General features: G+C 38.5%; 1 protein-coding gene across 8 annotated transcripts in view; it reads left to right on the forward strand.

Annotated features, from left to right (window-relative positions):
• The window catches only part of MEF2A (myocyte enhancer factor 2A), an 81929-nt gene that overhangs the window by 12915 nt on the left and 50972 nt on the right, over positions 1 to 18042 (forward strand). The window contains exon 1 of one of the 8 annotated variants that reach the window (XM_088172653.1): positions 17338 to 17622. The exons of the other annotated variants lie outside the window; for them this stretch is intronic. The gene's annotated coding sequence lies outside the window, so the exon portion shown is untranslated. Of the gene's footprint in view, positions 1 to 17337; positions 17623 to 18042 lie in introns of those variants that run through there. 8 annotated transcript variants of the gene reach the window in all.

The raw sequence follows: 18042 nt of genomic DNA on the forward strand, positions 1-18042 counted from the left end.
GGTAAATGTATACAGGACACCTTGTAACTCATTTAATGTAGCTGTGCCAGTCAGTAGCATGTTAGCATAGCACACAGGAATAATTTAGTTCATTATCCCTACTGCTTGAAAATCCATCATCTCACAAAATGCTCGTTAGTTGTAGCACCTAAATGTGGCAAACCTGTTTCTTAATGAAGAACATGTTTTCAGTGTCATATTTGTCATCATTAAGGCTTTGGGAAACTGGGTTAATATGTTCAGTTGTGATTATGCACTAGCAAGATGTGGATGGCAGTGCACCTGCTTTTTTGAGGTGGATACATCTCACGTGGTCTCGTGTGGTTTGTAGCTGTGAATTCCTGTCTCAGCTCTTCTTTACATCTTTAGCGGAACAGTGCTGAAATTATTTGATGTGTTCCAGTAAAGCAAATGACAGCACCCACCAACTTTTACTCTTTTTCCATTTGTTTCTTTATTAGATGTGTTTTGGTCATTTTTTGTGTGTTGTGAGAACATGCTAATGTTTTTTTGATTTAGCAAATGTTGCTGCATGAAATGCTTCAAAAGTAGACTAATGTGGCAAATTTAAATCAGTCATCCATTAAAAAACTGAAATCTTGTTTATGTTTTTAATTTAGGCGATTAAACTACAATGAAGCTTGTGGCTTTCTGTAAAACTTGGAGTTCCAAAACTTGTCTGTGGTCTAGATTGATGTCTCTGTTCTAAGAAAGATTTGGCTCAGATGGCCTTTAACAAATAGAGAAAACCAGGGGACATAATTTTATTTAATTTTGGTATCTATGTGTGATGGAGGCTTCTGAAGTGCCCAGCATACAGGTCTTGGGATGTGATAATGGTTGGATGATGATGGTGGTAGTTTCTACCTGTTGTAATTTGGCCTGACTCAGAGCTTTAACTGAGCACTGTGTTCTGCCAAGTATTATTTCCATCAGCTCTTGCTATTTATAAATATGCAAGGTAAAAAATTAGGAATAATTTTCTAGTGCAAATTCTGTGTTTTTGCATTTGTTTTCAGTTCTCTGGTTGATACCTGTAGGTTAAATTAAAAGTGCAGATTGTGACCTGGAAGACTTTATTACCTCAAACGTGCCTGCTAATCCATTAGATTAGCAGCACGTTACTTCATTGGCAGACCTTGCCTTGTTTTGAGTATTTTTACCGTTGAGAAAATTTAAGATTGGTGCCTTGCCTTTGAATTCCTTGCTGACCCCTGTGCAAGTGCCTCAATCTGCATCTCCCTGCCTGGGTGAGGTTGAACAATCTGGTGCTCTGTCCTGTGTCAGTGTGACAGGGCAGGACAGTGCTGTGCACAGGAGGTGTGCTCTGATGTGTGACTTGGCTAAAAGCAAGTGCTGTAAGCAGCTGAAGCTGTGCTGCCTGTGATTTTTGGTGTGATGGTCTGGATGAGTGAATATGTCAGATTTCAGCTGTTTATTCTCTATAATTTTTTTTTAGATAGTTGCAAGTAAACAAGAAGTATTTCCACCACACCTCCTTCTGTTTTTTCTCTGCTATTTTTTTGAGCTTTCTCTCATTTCACTTCCTGGTGGGTAGATGGTGAGTTCTCTGACAGATTTATGTATTAAAGAACTGTTGTATTTTCTCCTGAGAAAGCAAGTGTTGTGGATTCTACTCTTGGCAAGTATATCTTCTTTTACTTATCTTAATATCTTCCATTTTCAGTGTGTCTTCTAGTGTTTTCATGAATACAGTTGCATTAACAGATTTTTATTTCTTCTTTTCACCTGAGGGCTTGAAAAGCAGATGCTCCAAGGCTGACTGATTAAGTACCAACACTTTGGAGAAATAAAACAATTATCTGATCTAAAAGTCAGAGCATCTGCATAGTTTTACATTATGCAAGCTCTACTTTTGTTGATAATCATGCTGGATAGATTTTGATTTCTGCCTGTTGTCAATGGTTTTTGTTGGCTTCTGAAGTAAGAGTAACCTGTAGCACTTCACAGCTGCAGATAATGTAATTTCAAGTCCTTCACCAAGGTCAGTGGGATTTTTTTGGTGCTTTGTATAATATGGAGCATTTTTTTTTCTTAGTGAAAACTTGTTGCATGTGATATGTAAGATTGTAAGCAACTGTATGTTATTTGCTTACAGAATAAACAACTGTTTATTTAGTTTTTACTGTATTGATAAAACTTAGAAGCTGCTTTTCAATTGTACGATCAGAAATGTGTTCTTTAAAAAGATGAAAAATATGCTTTCTGTAGACAAGTTGTATTTGTAGATCCCACTTCCTAGTTTTGTCTTCATATAGGAGTTTTCTGGTTCAGTTATTTAATGACTTTTCTGTGAGGCTTTTTTATCAGTGCAGCTCTTGGTTTTAGTTCTGTGTGTACTTTTTGTGGTAGGAATCTGATGTGTGTGTGAGTTATTAAATACTCCTGGTGTGCTGGGACTTGTGCTGTTCTTCAATGCTGGGACTTTGCTAATAGCAGGTCAGAATGGTTTGCACCTCTTAAGTCATCAATGTGGAAAAATATCAAATAAGACATAATGACAAAACGGGTTCATCTCTGATGCAGATAGGAAAGTGATGGTTTAATATTCGAGCAGTAACAAGTCAAATGCCAAGTTTGGAACATGGTAATTCAGCCAGGCTCACGTTTGTGACAGCTCTGCAGAGGTGAAGAATGGTTCTTGAGGAGGGTTTTTTTTCTTTCCTCTTCTCAGCGACAGCTTCTGTGCTCCCCTGGGTCGGGGGGTGGGGAGCTCTTCCAGCAGCTGCACAGAAACCTGTAAGTGCAAGGATGGCCCAGATTCGATGCTGGAGCTTCAGGCAGAGTTCTGCTGTGTGTTAGCACTTGGTCCATGTGATGCTGTTTGACCGGATAAAGGCTCTCAATCATGTGCTAATGTGTGACAATAAATGAATACATATTCTGTGTGTAGCTAATAGAAATGTTTCTCCTACTAAAAAAAAATGTCTCTCCTATATTAAAGATGATTTTGTGCCTCCAACATGGTCCCTCAGAGCAGAAGTTCTAATGTCAAAATGAGACCTGGTCAATATATCAGGGCCGTACTGCAGACATATTATAGTTTGGTGCTTAACCTTTGGGTGAAATAAATTAGAAGTGCTATAATTTCCTTCTGTAAAAATATGGTATTCTGTACCTTTCTGTCAGTGTTTTATTTGATAAATGCTGGTGTGCTCTGTAGAGTAATTAAAGGAGGGCTCTGAATAATGAGCTAGTTTAGAGTATCATCTGCTCAAAATCCGGGCATACCTCTACCTTTAGCTCTACCTTTGCCTCTCCCTGTTTTCCTGGTATGCCCATAGCAGATCTTTATTGTGGGTAAGCTGGTTACCTGCTGGTAGTTCTATCTGGTCTCCAGCTGTCCCCAACCAGTGGAAAGGGAAGACCAGTGAAGTATGAACCATCTCACAAAATTTCTATTTAAGAGGACCAGTGTCAGGATGTGCTTCTGGGCTGCAGCAAACACGCAATTGCAGCTAAAGTAGGTCTGTGAGAACTTTCACCTACCCCCTGTGGATATGGTTGCACTAGAGCAGCAACAGTCTGGGATTTTTATGTGGGCTAGCTCCTAAATATTTACCCAAGGTCTGTATGCTTCCCTCTGCCTCCAGCGTCAGTGCTGAAGCTTGTTGTGATTACACCCTTACTGATAAGTTAGGCTTTTCTCTGTGCTTAGGAAAAGAAAAGGATTAATGCCTGTTCCTCCAGCAGAATACAGATAAACTCTCTTGACCCTGGTGATCAAGTCTATTCTCCTTTTATCTTTGCATTATCCAAGGCATCAGTCTGAAGCCATGGAACACCTGGTCATTAAGGTCCCTGTGTTGGTCTAGAGGCTGATTTTAAGAGGTTGCCTTCCTTTCCCCATTAGGCTGGCATTCTCTGCAGTGTCCTCTTGTAGTATGACATAGGAAAGCATTGTAACAGAGGATGATGAAATATTTTTAGGGTGTGCTCCATTAATTTTGACAACTCAGATTTGTTTGTGCCTTTTATATGCCAGTGTGTGTATTTCTAGACATGTCAATATATATGTAGAGACAATATGTGGGATTTTTTAATATGTCGCTGTCTTTTATGGAGAACATCTGCTCTGAAATTGTTACAACAATATGCAATGATGCTTATTTAAAATGTGTTCTTGTAGTTACTGTGTACCCAGGCAGTTTAATAAACCAGTAAAAGATTTCAAATGTAGCTGAATACCCTACCCAGTTAATGACACTTAGTGTTTGGAATTTCATCAATCTTAACATGTCACATATTATAGACTATAATTGTGTGACCTTTTCCTTAAAGTTTCAAAGCAAAATACTGTGACAAAGCCATTAGCTTTGGAGTTTTGAATCTGAAAAATTCATAATACAGATAACATGAATGCAAGGCTTGCATGTGTGTGTTAAAATAGTAAATGGGTTAAAGTAGCACAGGCATACTTGGTACTGTGTTGGCATAGTTTTCCCCTTCAGATGGTAGTTTGGAATGTGAAGCCTCTTCCTATATGTGCTGGAGTAGAGCTAAACTCTAATGTCACTTACAGGAGAAATTTAATACAAGCAGCTTGTGCAGAACTGACCTGCTGCCATGGTAGCATGTAATATATTTAGCATGCATGTGTCTGGTAACCATGTGATCTTATACAAGTGAATAAAACAGAGAAGCTCTCAAAAGTTAACATTTCTCTGAATGTTTTCAGAGTTCTGTTAGTTAAGTGAAATGGTATCAAACTGTTTAAAGAGACTCAGTTTGTAACTGGGATGTAACCAACTCAGAATTTGCAATGCTGCAGCAATGTCTCTGCATATCAGTATAAGAGAGACAGAATTCAAAAGTAGTTAGATTTTTTTAATCCACCATAATTTTTGGAGTGTTTTATTTTTTTTTTTTTTTTTATTTATTTTTTTTTTTTTTTTTTTGTTTTTGTTTTTTTGGTTTTTTTTGTTTTGGTTTTTTTTTTTTTTTTTCTGCTCTTGTGGTTCAGTTTTCTGCTGCCATGATGACCAAAGATTAAATTTTAAATGAAATCTGGAAATAGCAGTCTGATCCTCAGGTACTTAATCTTTAAGAAAACCCACAAATGTAAATTTTGGCAGTGCTGTATATTGTCAAAATGTCTTGGTATCATCTCTGCTTAAAAGCTAAAGTGTCACTTACATGCCCTGTGCAGATTTAACAGGACACCATTTGGGAGATGATAAGCAGGGAAGAGTGGCACACATAAGTCCTCTATCAAGGCAGTGTTCAAAAGTGGATAATCTCTTTAATGGAATATAATCTCGCTTATGCAAAATCCCAATGAAATGTGGTATTTTCCCTGCTGATTTGTTGCAGAAAGTGTGATGTTGATGCTGGTTTACAGTTTAGGGGTTTTTGATGTCTTGTGCTGAGCAGAGAGTGAGGTGATCTGCTCATTGTCCCGTGTTGTTGCACAATCCCATTTTCCCTGTGGTAGTAGCGTGGTTCTTGCATGGCAGCTGTGGGCTCAAGTGAGAAGAAATGTCCTGGGCTGGATCTGAACAGCAAAGTGGAGCTTTAATACTGAATGTGGGACACGGTGTTTCTACCAACACATTGCTAAAGCATTTCCTTAGGCTCAGCCTTGCATGATTGTGTTCTTAAGCTGGAAGATTCAAGTGGGCTCTGAATGCTTTGGGAGTTCCTTTCTTCTCCAGGTCCCATGTCCTGCCAGTGAGGTTTGTCTGAAAGCAGAGGAATGAAGGATTCCACCTTCCCCCAGCTCTGGTTTCAGCATGTATCTTTCCAGCTATCAGCTTTTTCCATCTCTTCCTGTTGAGAAGTCCATCTAGGCACTTTCTTCTGAATAATTTGTTACTGGATTTTGGGTTTTTATTGTATTCTAGACACACTGTCATTATAGACCAGTGAACTCCTTCAAAGATTGGAGATACTTTCTATTGATTTCTGTAGTTTTGGTAGATACTGCATTTGCAGAAAAATTGCAAGGAAGCACAGTAGCTTTTAAAGAATGCACATAGTAAAGTAGCATTAAAGTGTCTTAAACATCGTAGAGAACTGAAATTCATTCCACAAAGCATCCATTATGTACCTTAGCATATGTCCTGTGTCTGGCCCTGCAGGGTGTAGTTGTGTTGGAAGTCATGGTTAGTCTTTTAAAGTGGTTCAAAATACCAATAATCTTCCTGCACAAGCGCATGAGTTAATGATATATGAAAACAGCAAGGTCCCGTTAGAGTTCTCATTTTGGTTTTTCCAGAGTAGCCTGGATCTGAGACACTGCAGAACCACCAGTGGAAACTCAAGCCTCTAGCAAAAGCTGCAGCCTGTTTGTAGTGGTTAGTCAGTCCTATTCACAAATATTTCTTCGGTTTCATGATTTACTGTTCCTTTCCTTATGGCTCTTCTAAATCATATTTTTACAAGAACTGAGTCTTGTGCTTAATTGATTTAATTTTCAGAAGGCCAAAGAGTATCGTGTTCATCCTTGAAAGACCTTCCCTTAAGGTGAAATCCTCAAACGTGAATGAAAATCAGTTTCTTTTTAATGCCTGTTTGAATCCACTAAATTTAAAACACCAGGTGTGTGTCTTTGTTCTGTGCTGTGTGGCACAAATGAGATAAAATGTCAAAGACAAACTTATTGTTAACTCTTTCTGCTGCTGTCCTCTGTCACACTTTTGCTTTTGAGGACCTGCTCTTCCCTTTAGGGACTTTCTTCCAGCTGTGCACGGTGAGAATTTTCCCTGAAGGAACTGGACTCACTCAAAAAAGAACAAAGCACTGAGAGTCGGGAGCATCACTCCTCTGTATGGGAATTTTACGGGGATATTACCATCCTGTTCAGAAATATCGTGGCTTCTGTTCCACCTAGGCAAGGGCACTCATGTGACTAAAATGAGATTTTTGAATCAGAGGATTCACTAAATTCACTAAATAATTCTTCCTTTCCATGCCCAAGCTGACATCTTGCAGCTAATGCAGATGGAAGGATTTGGCAGCAGTAGGTGTGAGAGCAGAAGTCTTGGTTTACTCTGTTTAAACCAAAGCTCAGTGCTGCTTTAAATGTTGTTATTCCTGTGCAATGGATCTGGTTCATGCATGCAGATCTTTTCCCGAACTGTGCAGTGATGGTGGCCTTAAGATTTTACGGTGCTGTTTCTGTTGTGGAATACTAAAGGGTTTGTGTTATTTTGGGTAAGTGAAGCTTACAAAGGGGAGTGCCTGCCACCTCTAAAGGCTTGCTGAGGTTGTTAATCAGATATTACCATCAAAATGAAGTACATTCAGTGGTAGACAAAGAGGAAGGAAATCTACCAGAAGCTAGAAGGAAGAATCTCCACAAGTGTTGGTTGATGTAACATGTGTCTGCTAGAAGTACAGGGTAAGCTTGTTTTGATTCCTATCTTCCTTTGAAAGCAGGCAAATGTTTATAGTGTGGAGGATGTCTCCACCCCTCCCTCGGTGAAGCTGTGTGCTGGAGAAAATGATGACACTGGATGTTGGTGAATTCTTACAAATACAAACATAGCCCATAATCATAGGTGTGTCTGTGCAGGGGTAAAAGTGTATGAGCTCCAGATGAAATCATAAGATCAAGTTTTGAGAACTAGGTCCAACTCAGTGCTCAGCCTTCTGGGTTATACTAAGAAGTCTTTGTTTCAAATCTCAGTTTAAAAATCTGTTAACTTGGCAGCAGGATGGAGTCTGCTAAAAAACCAACTAGCAATCTGTAGTTCGTCTGAATGCAGGGAGTGAATTGCTGGAAAGATCCCTTTCTCCCAGTGGGAAGACAGAATTTTGTAGTCACAGTGTTTTGTTTTCAATTTTCTTTAAGTCTGAATGCATTTCCTTGCAGCTTCTGTAATCCTACCTTAAAGTAGAGGATATGAGGTGAGAATTGAGGGAAAAGTAGAACTCAGTCATCAATACAGTTTCCTAATTAAAATCCACTTCACTAATGCCAGTTCTCATGAGCTGTCAGGAGTATCTTGTATTTTGGCATATGAGTGTTCCAGTGTTTGCTCTGAGTTGGCTGTTTAGTTTTTATTAAGCAATGTGTGGCCTCGTGTGCAGGACTTGCAAAGCATCGTGAAAGAGCAGGACAGGATGGAACTGGATGCTGGAAGTTTCTTGCCGTATGATTTGTTGCCAAGTTAGAGCTCTGTTGCCGTGTATCTGTGTTGCAGTGAGGGGATTCAGGTTCTCAGGGTGGTAGAGAAGAGCAGGTATGTGCAAAGGTATTGAACATACCAGCATTGGAGGGGAAAACACATTTTCAATACAGAGTAGAGCAGCAGTACTAGAGCTGAAGAGGCCCTGGCTGTGCTGTCCCTTCCAGGCTGGGTCTTTGCTGAGGCAGGTGAAATTGGAGAGCAGAGCCCTGCTATCTGCTGTTTGCCAGCTTGCTGTCAATATTTATTGCTTCAGCTGCTGCAAGGCTTCCAGTCAGCATGTGAGAGAGAAATGCTTTAATGTCCTGAAGGCCCAGAGTACTCAACAATTAAGTTTTTTTTAAGAGGAATTAAGATTTCTTGCAGGTGCAAGAATGCTTCTCAGCAGGTTCTTGAAAGCTGTGTATAAACTGTATCAATTTGCTGTGATTTACTTTTTGTTCATATAACTATATATAATCATGTTCACAGGTTATTTAGATAGAATGAGTAAAATGAGATAATGTAAAATAAGTTAGCATCTGAGTCTAGTGTACAGAATCCACTTTAATAAATGTATTTAATATCTGAGTGTTTTTTTCCCCAAATAAAGAAGTACATAGAGTTTTTCAGAAAGACAAAATTCCTTATCATATGAGAAAGGAACAGAAAAGATGGCATATGCTTTCATGTGTTCATGTAATGATACTGGTAGATAAATGAAAATAACTTCTGTGTCTAAGTAAGTTTGTCACTTCACATGAGGAGTTCAACACCAGCTTGATCTCACTTCTCCCAGCTCATGGGTTGACTGAGGTGTGTGAACTTACACATTGCACATTTTCAGCTACCAGGGCTACAGGCAGCATCCAGGTTTTATGGTGGAGTGCAACTGCTCTTAACCACAATACACCTTCAAGAAGTCATTCACAGCTAACTTATTTGTATTTGCTTTGCAACTCAAATAAGGTTCCTAAGGGCTCTTAGCTAGGATTCTGTCAGGAGCGAGGAAAACAGCATGGATGGAAGGGGTCCAGCAGTGTGTGTGAAGTATGCACTGTTCTGTGCATGTTCTGAGCAGGTTTAAATCACTGATGCCATAATTAAATGCTGAGATGTCCACTCTGTCTAATAGTGCAAGAGATCATGCAGTCTTCTCTTCTGACGTGGTTTCAGGGCTGCTTCTTGGTGTTTCTGGCAGTTTCTGGTTTTTAATTTTTAATGCATAATTGCAGGTCTGGATGGCAGGCTATAGTTCTAGTCTGATTCCTGATGGACCCTGGTTATTGTCAGGTCTAGGCAGTCATTGCATCAGATACTGCTTGGCCAACTAAGTGGTGAAGATGAAGATGTCTCTTTTATGGTTTCAAACAGCTCACATTTGCATCTCGTGTTTCATGTCAAAGGTAAATGAATATACTTGTTTAAACCTAAGAGGTTTTCAGTAAGGGAAGTCTACAATAATCTGAAACTGTCTGAGCTTCTGCTTCAGATTCCTGGCTACTTAATGCAGTCTTGGAAATAACCCAGCTGCCGTTCAGATACATTAAGAGCCAGCTTCTGTGATACCTTTCTTTTCTCAATATTCCTTGCTCTTGTTGGGTTCCTCAGTGATGTAATACATTACTCATGTAGTAGTTTATCAGAAGGACTTTATATGTTTGTGTGGATCACTTATCTGGTTCTTGCTTGGGACCTTGATTAATGTTTTTCTGGCCCTTCACTTAAACTTCTGTCAGCTCAATCTTCTAATTCACCTTTTTAGTGGCTCTCTTCATCTAAGATGTTTGTCAGGGTTTGTTGACAGGACGAGAAATTTAGATATTTTTAAAGTTTTGATGATTTATGCTTTTAATGCAATAAAACAAAAGGGTGAGAATTCTCACTTGTTTTTATAGCCATGGAATATTTCACTCCAGAAGCTGTAGAATCAGATATTTGAATACATGCTGCTATCTACCCCTGGAATCACACAGTTTTGCTGTGAAGCAGTAGTGTTACTTAGGGTCAAACAACTTAATTTTTCCATTTGCAGCAATTGGCAAGAAAGAGCAGATGGTAAAATCCAATTATTTCACCTATCTTGCAGGTAATAACAACTAACAGAGTTACTGTAGCATCCTGAATTTCAACTTATCAACTAAACTATATTAACTGACTGTGTATGCTGGTTTCTTGCTAGGGACACAATAGTTTAGAAGTTAGTTTCAGAATTAGGCTTCTATTCAGAGAGCACCTCATATTCAGAGACTAGGTCTTATCTGAAGAGTCAATGTTCTATTATCAGTGTAGTTAAATTGACATTTTTGCAAGGCAATCCAAGTGGCTGGGTTAATGTTAATGATGTAACAGTGCCCAGACTACAAGATGTCACCTGCCAAAAAAGAAAAATGTTTATATGCAGAAGCAAAATATATTTTGAATAACATTCTTGGTAAAAATGGAGTTTGCTACAGTAAGTTTAGGTATTGGGGTATGGATCCTAGTGTACTAAACTTCTGGTTTTAATGGCTTGCCCTGTATTTGATTAGGACAGTCTAAGCTCGTGATTGATTTTAAGAATATGGACATCCAAATGGAGGGCAGTACGACTGTTAAGATGAAGTACTTGTACTTGGATCAATAAAATGTTTTGGACAGTAAGGAAATTCATTCTAGGTTGCTTTTAAAAGGGGCTGCTGACATTGGAGAGGTCATGGGAGTTAGTTTCTCGTCTGTAGTGCCCAGCACCATTTTCCTCAGTTCCCTGATGCTGCCTGAGTTGTGCCTGTATGTAATCCTTCTGCAGATTATCCACAGCTGAGTGGATTCATCTCACTTGTATGTTATTTTATTATTTGCTACCTGTCTGCCTTGGATTCTGAAATGTTTAGATTACAAAGAAACTCTCCGTGCATGTCTGGAGAGGACCTGCTCTGTGATCTGCTGTAGCTCCCCCACCAACAGCAATTGTGGTTTATTTTATTTAAATATGATGGGACTGTTTGCTTAAAACAGGGAATAATCCTTTGAAATGTAGTTTTAATATCTAAGAAATACTAAGTATATAGTATATACTTAGTATAACTTTAAAAAAATTTTATTTAGAAGTTTGAACTGGTGGTGTATCTGAATTTTAAAAGCAGAGTTTGATTTTTGAACAAAGGCTGTGGCAGCCACAGAGTAAGAAACTTGCCACTAATCTTCCTTAGAAACACGTAGGCGTCTTTATGGTTTGCTGAGTGTCTTTCTGAGGCATGCAGCCTGCTTGAAGCATTATGTTGTCGTGTCTGTCTGGTTTATAATTGTTGCACTTCAACAATATGACTGCATGCTGTCATTTAATCAGACATCGAATAAATTATCAAGAAAGCTTTCTGGATAATTGTTCAGTGATTTAAAGCTTCTTATAGATCATTGATGTGTGTTCTATTTTGTATTTCTTCTTGGGTTTCCTGTCCTATTTCCTTTAAAAGGGGGGTGTGTGTCACATGGAATCCTCGGGAAGACTGGGAGCGTGTAGTTGGTAAGAAAGAGAAATGGTGTGGAGACTGCCTGTCACAGCAGGTAAAAAAAACCCTGACAAAAAACCAACACAGATGGGAGTTGTGCAAGAAGCTTGGAGCCTGTGGCTTGTGCAGAGCATGAAGAAAAGCTAATCTATAACATCAGGAAGAGGCAGATAACTGAGGATGAGCCAAACCTTGGGAAGATGATTCCCAAGTGCAGAACGGGAGCATACAGCGCTCTGCGTCACAAAGCCACTGGTGACTGAAGCCAAACTTGGAAGCCAGAACCCATCTTGCAAGGGCACAGTGTGCAAGGAAGAATCTTGTTTATAATCCTTCTATTTTCCATTCTCTCATCTGCTCACATTTGTCCCTTGCTGAGAACTTCAATAAAATCTGGCATTGTTAGGTTTGGAGCCTGACTTGAGGAAGCTCTCTGTAGGATAAGGTATAAGCAAAGCCAGAGAATGCCGTGGCTGCCTCCGTATCCCATTACATTCCTGGAGTCAGCTGTAAATGTTTTTGATCGCTGTAATGTTTGTTCAGGAACATGTGTTGAAGTTGCTGTCCTGCGGCTGTTTGTTGTATTACCTCAACAGTTTGTACTTCGCAGGCACAGGGGACAGGTTCCCTCTTGGTAAAAAGTAACAAAGAATTATTAGAAGTTTACTCACTAGTTAGGGATCAGACGTCACAGAGTTTTAGAAATCAGTTTGCTGAAGTACCAAATTGGTACAGTTTTCTGCAATAGGGAAACTCTGTTTTAAATAAGATTACCTCGTAATTTACGTTCTGGTTTGTTTTTTCCAGTAGAAGAAAGTAAAAGACAGACACAAATGCTTTTTATTTACATCTTTCCTGGGGAGAAATCTGCTGTAGTTTCTACTCTTGCCTTGGGAAAACTGTACCAGTTATACACCAGTCAGTTTGAATATACTGAGCCCAGACACTGCTTTACCTGACTGCAGAATTGCTGCTTTTGCATTTGCTACAAGGAAAGTGAAGTGCAGCCTGCAGAATTTGAATACAATTTTAAAGAGAATATTTGAAGGATAGAAGTAATAGATCTCATAACATTCCCCTGTAGTATGTACTGTGTTGTGAGGATTTTTTCTGCCTGTCTTCATTTCTATACATTTCAAATCTTATGTCAGGATGCTGCTTGATTTAGCTCAGTTGGCACCTTGTTCAATTTTGAAGCATGTGTAAAAGTAATGCACTTTATTTGTGCTTTTCCTGATGCTGGTTTTGTGTGTTTATTTTTTTCTGGAAAATAATCTAGTGTGTGATATGGTAAGTCAGAACTTGTATAGATGGATATTTTTGTCTAGTTTTGGTTTATAAATGTTCAGTTCTTTACATGTGGGTTATTGGTGGAGATTTTAAATGGTTGTAAAATAGTGTTCCCTCTCCAAAGCACGCACACAAAAAGCTTCAGTACTCCTCAGAAAGGATAATCTACTTAAATCGTGTTCTCAGAGACAAAAGGAAGAACAGTGCTCTGTGTGGGTAAGGATTTCCATATAGAATGCCAGGAGCCTGAATTTAAGTTTACTTTGACATATTGTTGCTTATGTTTAAAATGCTCCTCCCACTGAATTCAGCCTGGCACGACCATGTTAAAAAAAGGAGCAGAGCAAACCTTTAAACTTAATTATCTACAAAGGGAAGAAAACTATTAGAGACCACATATTAAAAAAAAAAAAAGAAAAAAAAATATAGTGATGCCGCTTGTTTAGAATTTCACAGAAATCTGAGCAGGTGAATTTAGGACTTTGCAGCTGAATTCTGTTCCAGGAACTGTGAAACATCTCGTGTCTGTACAGTGAGGAGGTCTGGGCATGGCAGTGCTCGGTGTGCTCTGCTGATCGATGGAGAGATAAACAGAGATGTGACAAGTGGGGCAGAGCCATTGTGAGAACTCCGAGATAATGAGCTGCACCTTTGCCAGATGCATGTTGCTATGCAAAATAAGATTAGCTGTATTCTCTGATCTGATGATAAAGTTAAATTGAGATGGGAGAAGTAATGAGCCAAGGTAGCAGTTATCAAAGCTTGAGTGTCACTGCTGTAACTGATGAAATATGAAGACTTCTGGAAAGAGATTTCACAATGATAATATTTTTTCTTAAAGCCATGACTTAACGGTATGTTAAGTGTTATCTAAAGATGCATCAGTGAGCCTGAAGAAGATTAATGAGGTATTAAGATGTTGCAAAACTTGAAAGTTCCATTCTGGTTAGTAAATATATTAATAGGAAACTGAACAGTCCTGTATTTGTATTTTATTCTTTCGTATTGTAAGATGAAGAAAAAGATGAGAATTAATCTTTTAATTGATCACACTGTTAGTTGTTTGTTGTTTAGTTAATCACCAGTGCAATGTGAAGGTGTCTTGTTCAGCTGACTCTTACTCAATCATTATTAGGCTGCCTTTAATGAAAGGAATTTATTTTCCCTGCTGAGAACAGCAGCAAGGTTTTGATGATCCCTGTCCCAAAACAAATATAAAAATACATTTCACAGGGTTTTGTCTCCTATACAAAGAAGTGCTGTTTTATGGCAGCTTTTTGTTGTGGGTCCAGTGGTGTATAATTTAAAGCCATCTCTGGCAGACATGTTCTTATCAGCATTTTGGAAGGTTCATCTGGTGGCTCCCTTCATTTGAGCCCAGGAGGAGTTGTAATAACACAAACATGGTTCTGTGCTATTTTTTGGCCACATGGTAGTTAAGTTCCACAGCCATTACAAATTCCTGATAAGAAATGAGACAAATGCTTTTGATCTTGAAAAACATTTAATGTGTTCTATATGTGTATTTTGCTTCAGGAAAGAAACCTTCCTTCTGTGGCTTAAAATGCACAGATGTCTATGGGGTTAAAAGCTGGGTTTAAATGCTTTGATTGCACTTTGAGCTTGTCATTGTGAAAGCTGTCAAACATCAGTTTTACACTAATTAAATACCTGCAAATGCTCTTTTGCTATGGAGCAATCATATCCAAAGTTAAGTTTAGATTTCTGCATCTAGTTCATTAATTTCTCAACAGTTGTAAATGAAAAAAAAAAGGAGAATTTATCTGATTAAAAATTCTAAGATCAAACTGACATAGTTGTTTTAAGAGCTCTGGTTCATTCACCAGGAAATCAGTCCTTTTGGCCTCAGCTTTTAAATATTGGGGTTTGTTTTGTTAACAGTGTCCTGAATCATCTTTGTTTGTGACTATTTTTGTATACCATGGAGAAGTCACTTCTTTCAACAAATTACATGATAGATTAGGAGCAAGTTTCTCCAGAAACTCTCTGGAGCATGTTTTCCAGACAACTATTCAGTCATGCAGTTATTTTCTTAATATGTTTGTAGAAGTCTGGCAGCAGAATTCTTGTGATTACTTAATATTTTATATTCTGCTTGTATGTAAAATTGGATTTTAATCCAGTATTGAAAGTTTAATTCTCTTTCTGTGGTCTTTCTCCACTGTTAGCTGAGCAGTTTCCAGATCTTACTTTCCAACTGTATTCCAATGTATTTTTGAGAATGCAAGGATAAATTAGTTTAGAAAATACCGAAGTTATGGATGGGAATAATAAAATAGAATTTAGTGTTACTTGAAAAGATAAATACGCATGCTTAAACAGATAGCTTGATAATGGCTGCTTTGGTTCTAGGGAGTATAAATTATAAATGCTCAGAATAGGATGATAGAGATTTTTTGGACTGAAGAGTAGGCCAAGAAAAAGTGTATAGTCAGAGTATTGAGTATTATTAAAAATTTAACCCATTTAATTTGAAGTAACTAACCAGAGCAGAATTCCTGGTTGTCCCTGATCCTGGACAAGGCCACACTTGTCACATTTGTCACATTGTCTAGGAGTGCATGTGCTGTCGTGATACTGGTAGTTCTGGAAAACTGGTCCATCAGGTCAGGAAAATCTATCTTAAAAAAAGTGCATTCTAGGAGTAACAAAACTTGTTTTTAAAACAGGCATTTGAATCTTAGTTAATTTTTGATACAGTTCAGTTTTCTGTAGGTCTGTGTGCAAGAAAATGGAGTTTTTCCACTGAGTGCATGGAGGAGAATGGCAGAATGGGCCTTTTAGAGCAACAGTAGATTTAAGTAGCACTTGGAAGGTGCAGTTTTTCAGTGAGAATATTTTTTAAAAACACTTCATGATCTTTTCTAACATGCCTTCAAAACATAATTTGAAAAGCTTTGTTAAGTACAAACTAGGAGCTCAAAAATAGATTTGATGTTAGCGTGGAAGCTGAGGACCATGTTTGGTTGCAAAACTCCACAAATCATAAAAGTACAGTTTATTTAAATTGTCTTGTACCAAAGATATGCGTTGTTCTTCCCAGCTGAAAGAAACAACTGTTTTATGATAAAAAAACCAGAATATCAATAAAGAATTGTTTATGGCTTCCTGTTTTTTACGTTGTCCCACTTAAAAAAAAAAGTGATTTTGGCTAAGGGTTGTATTATTGTTTTATAACAATGCTTGTGTATCACTTGGTGGCTGAGGACCTTGAAGCTGTGAGGCCACTCTCATTTACTGTGAGGCTCTGCTTGGATGGAGAAGAATGGCTTCTAAACTGAGGATGGAAAAAAGATTTATTTCCTAAGATTGTGGTGCAGCAAGTAGGGAGAGATAAATGACAGCATGTACCCTTGTTTTGGAAGGGGAGCTGTGTGATTGTTTAACAATTCCATCTGACATTACAGCAGTGCATGGTGGCAGGGCTGTAGAAATGTGGCTGGAGGAAACTGGTTTTGCACACCTCTGCAAAAACCCCTGCAAGGATCTGAGTGTGGTCTCTGTGCAGACATAAAGATGTGGAAAATCTCTTTGTTGGGAATTTTAATTTACAAATTAACTTCCCGGTGGTAGCAGTGAGTTTTGGAGCAGGGCTGGTGGAATGTCTAGAGCACAGAGGTGACATCCTGTGGACCTCAACATGTGTCAGTGCAGTCATATCTGAGTGAAGGTATTTTGTTTAATTAGTATGGGATTTAGAAAAAAAGGTGTTTGGAGTTACATACGTACTTTACGTGGTTTGCATCTCTTTGAGGTTCTGAAGAAGAAAATGTTCTTCTCTCTCACTTCTGGACAGTGTAATGGAATCTGAGAATCATGTTTGACCTTGCTCCACACAGCTCTTTAACCTTTAGATAAATTATCTTGTTGAAGACACTCTTTGACTCCTTTGTTTTCCCCCTAGCTACTTCTACAGGGGCAGGGAGAGAGGACACTGACATTTGTCCATTTTTAGTAGTATGGAAAAATGAGATACTCTGTGTTATCTGCCTTGTTGGTGTGCAACAGCCAGCACGTGGTGGGGCTCATCTCTGTGTTGCTGTGAATGGGAATTTTTATATTCTGCTGGTGTAGGTGTGCAAAGTGTCAGAATAACCAGCAGCTATGCAGTTCAGCCATGATCAGTCTGTGCTCCTCAGTTCGTGTCGAGGGGCCAAATCTACAAAAATACCTGCACAGGCTCCTTTAAGACTAGGAAAAAAATCTATTAATCTTGGTTTAGCAAAAATGACTCTCTGCTATTTAGTAAGCCGTACCCAAGGCTTGTGTAAGATGCATCTCTGCAGATCTGTGTTTTCATGCAAATGATCTGACGTCAGGACACTCATTCCTTTGTGTGCATTGCAGTAAATGAGCCGTGAGGAGACGGGGACTGTCAGATGTAACCTGTAACCATGGTGGTGAAATGGAAGTTTCAAGAAAACAGTCAGAGGGAAATAAAAGGAAATTAAATGGAAGGAGTATGATTCTGACACAATTTTTCCTAACCTGTTCTGCCAGGAGGCTTCCAGACCTTGTGCAGTTTTGCACAGATATAATGTGTTTCCACTGAACCCTTGAAAGAATTTTTTTAAATAGGTCAAGTACAGTTTCCTTGCTTTAAAGTTACATCTCTCTCAACAATCTGTGAAACTGAAAGCGATCTTAACAACAAACTCCGATGGGCTCCTGGAGATGTTGTTGTGAGGGTATGTTCCTGCATGTGGTTCTGTTGTCTGTCAGTAATTAGTGTGCTGTTTTCACATGTTTTGGGGAAGGGAATAAATCCAGAAAATTGTAATTGTTTACTTTTAAACAATAAGGGGGGCTATTACATGGACAACTACAAATATAATTTTTATTGTCTATTGCAGGCTGACGTTATTTTCTTTGAAGCTCATAATGAAGCATGTGGGATTTTTTCCTTCTTTTTCTCTTCTTACTCTAATTATTTTATTTAATAGATGCCTGAAGTCCTTCTTTAAGACAAACTAATTTTTTCTTCTGTGTGCTCATGCAAGTAATGTGAAGCAGCTTTGGTGGCTGTGATTGGATTCTGTCATTTAAGGAAGTAGAACTTTACCTTCATCAAGGTTACTTCGTGTTAGTTTCATGTTTACTCTCAAATG

The sequence above is a fragment of the Sturnus vulgaris genome, chromosome 13 (genome assembly GCF_052056855.1).
Source record: "Sturnus vulgaris isolate bStuVul1 chromosome 13, bStuVul1.hap1, whole genome shotgun sequence".
In the NCBI taxonomy this organism is placed as follows: Eukaryota; Metazoa; Chordata; class Aves; order Passeriformes; family Sturnidae; genus Sturnus; species Sturnus vulgaris.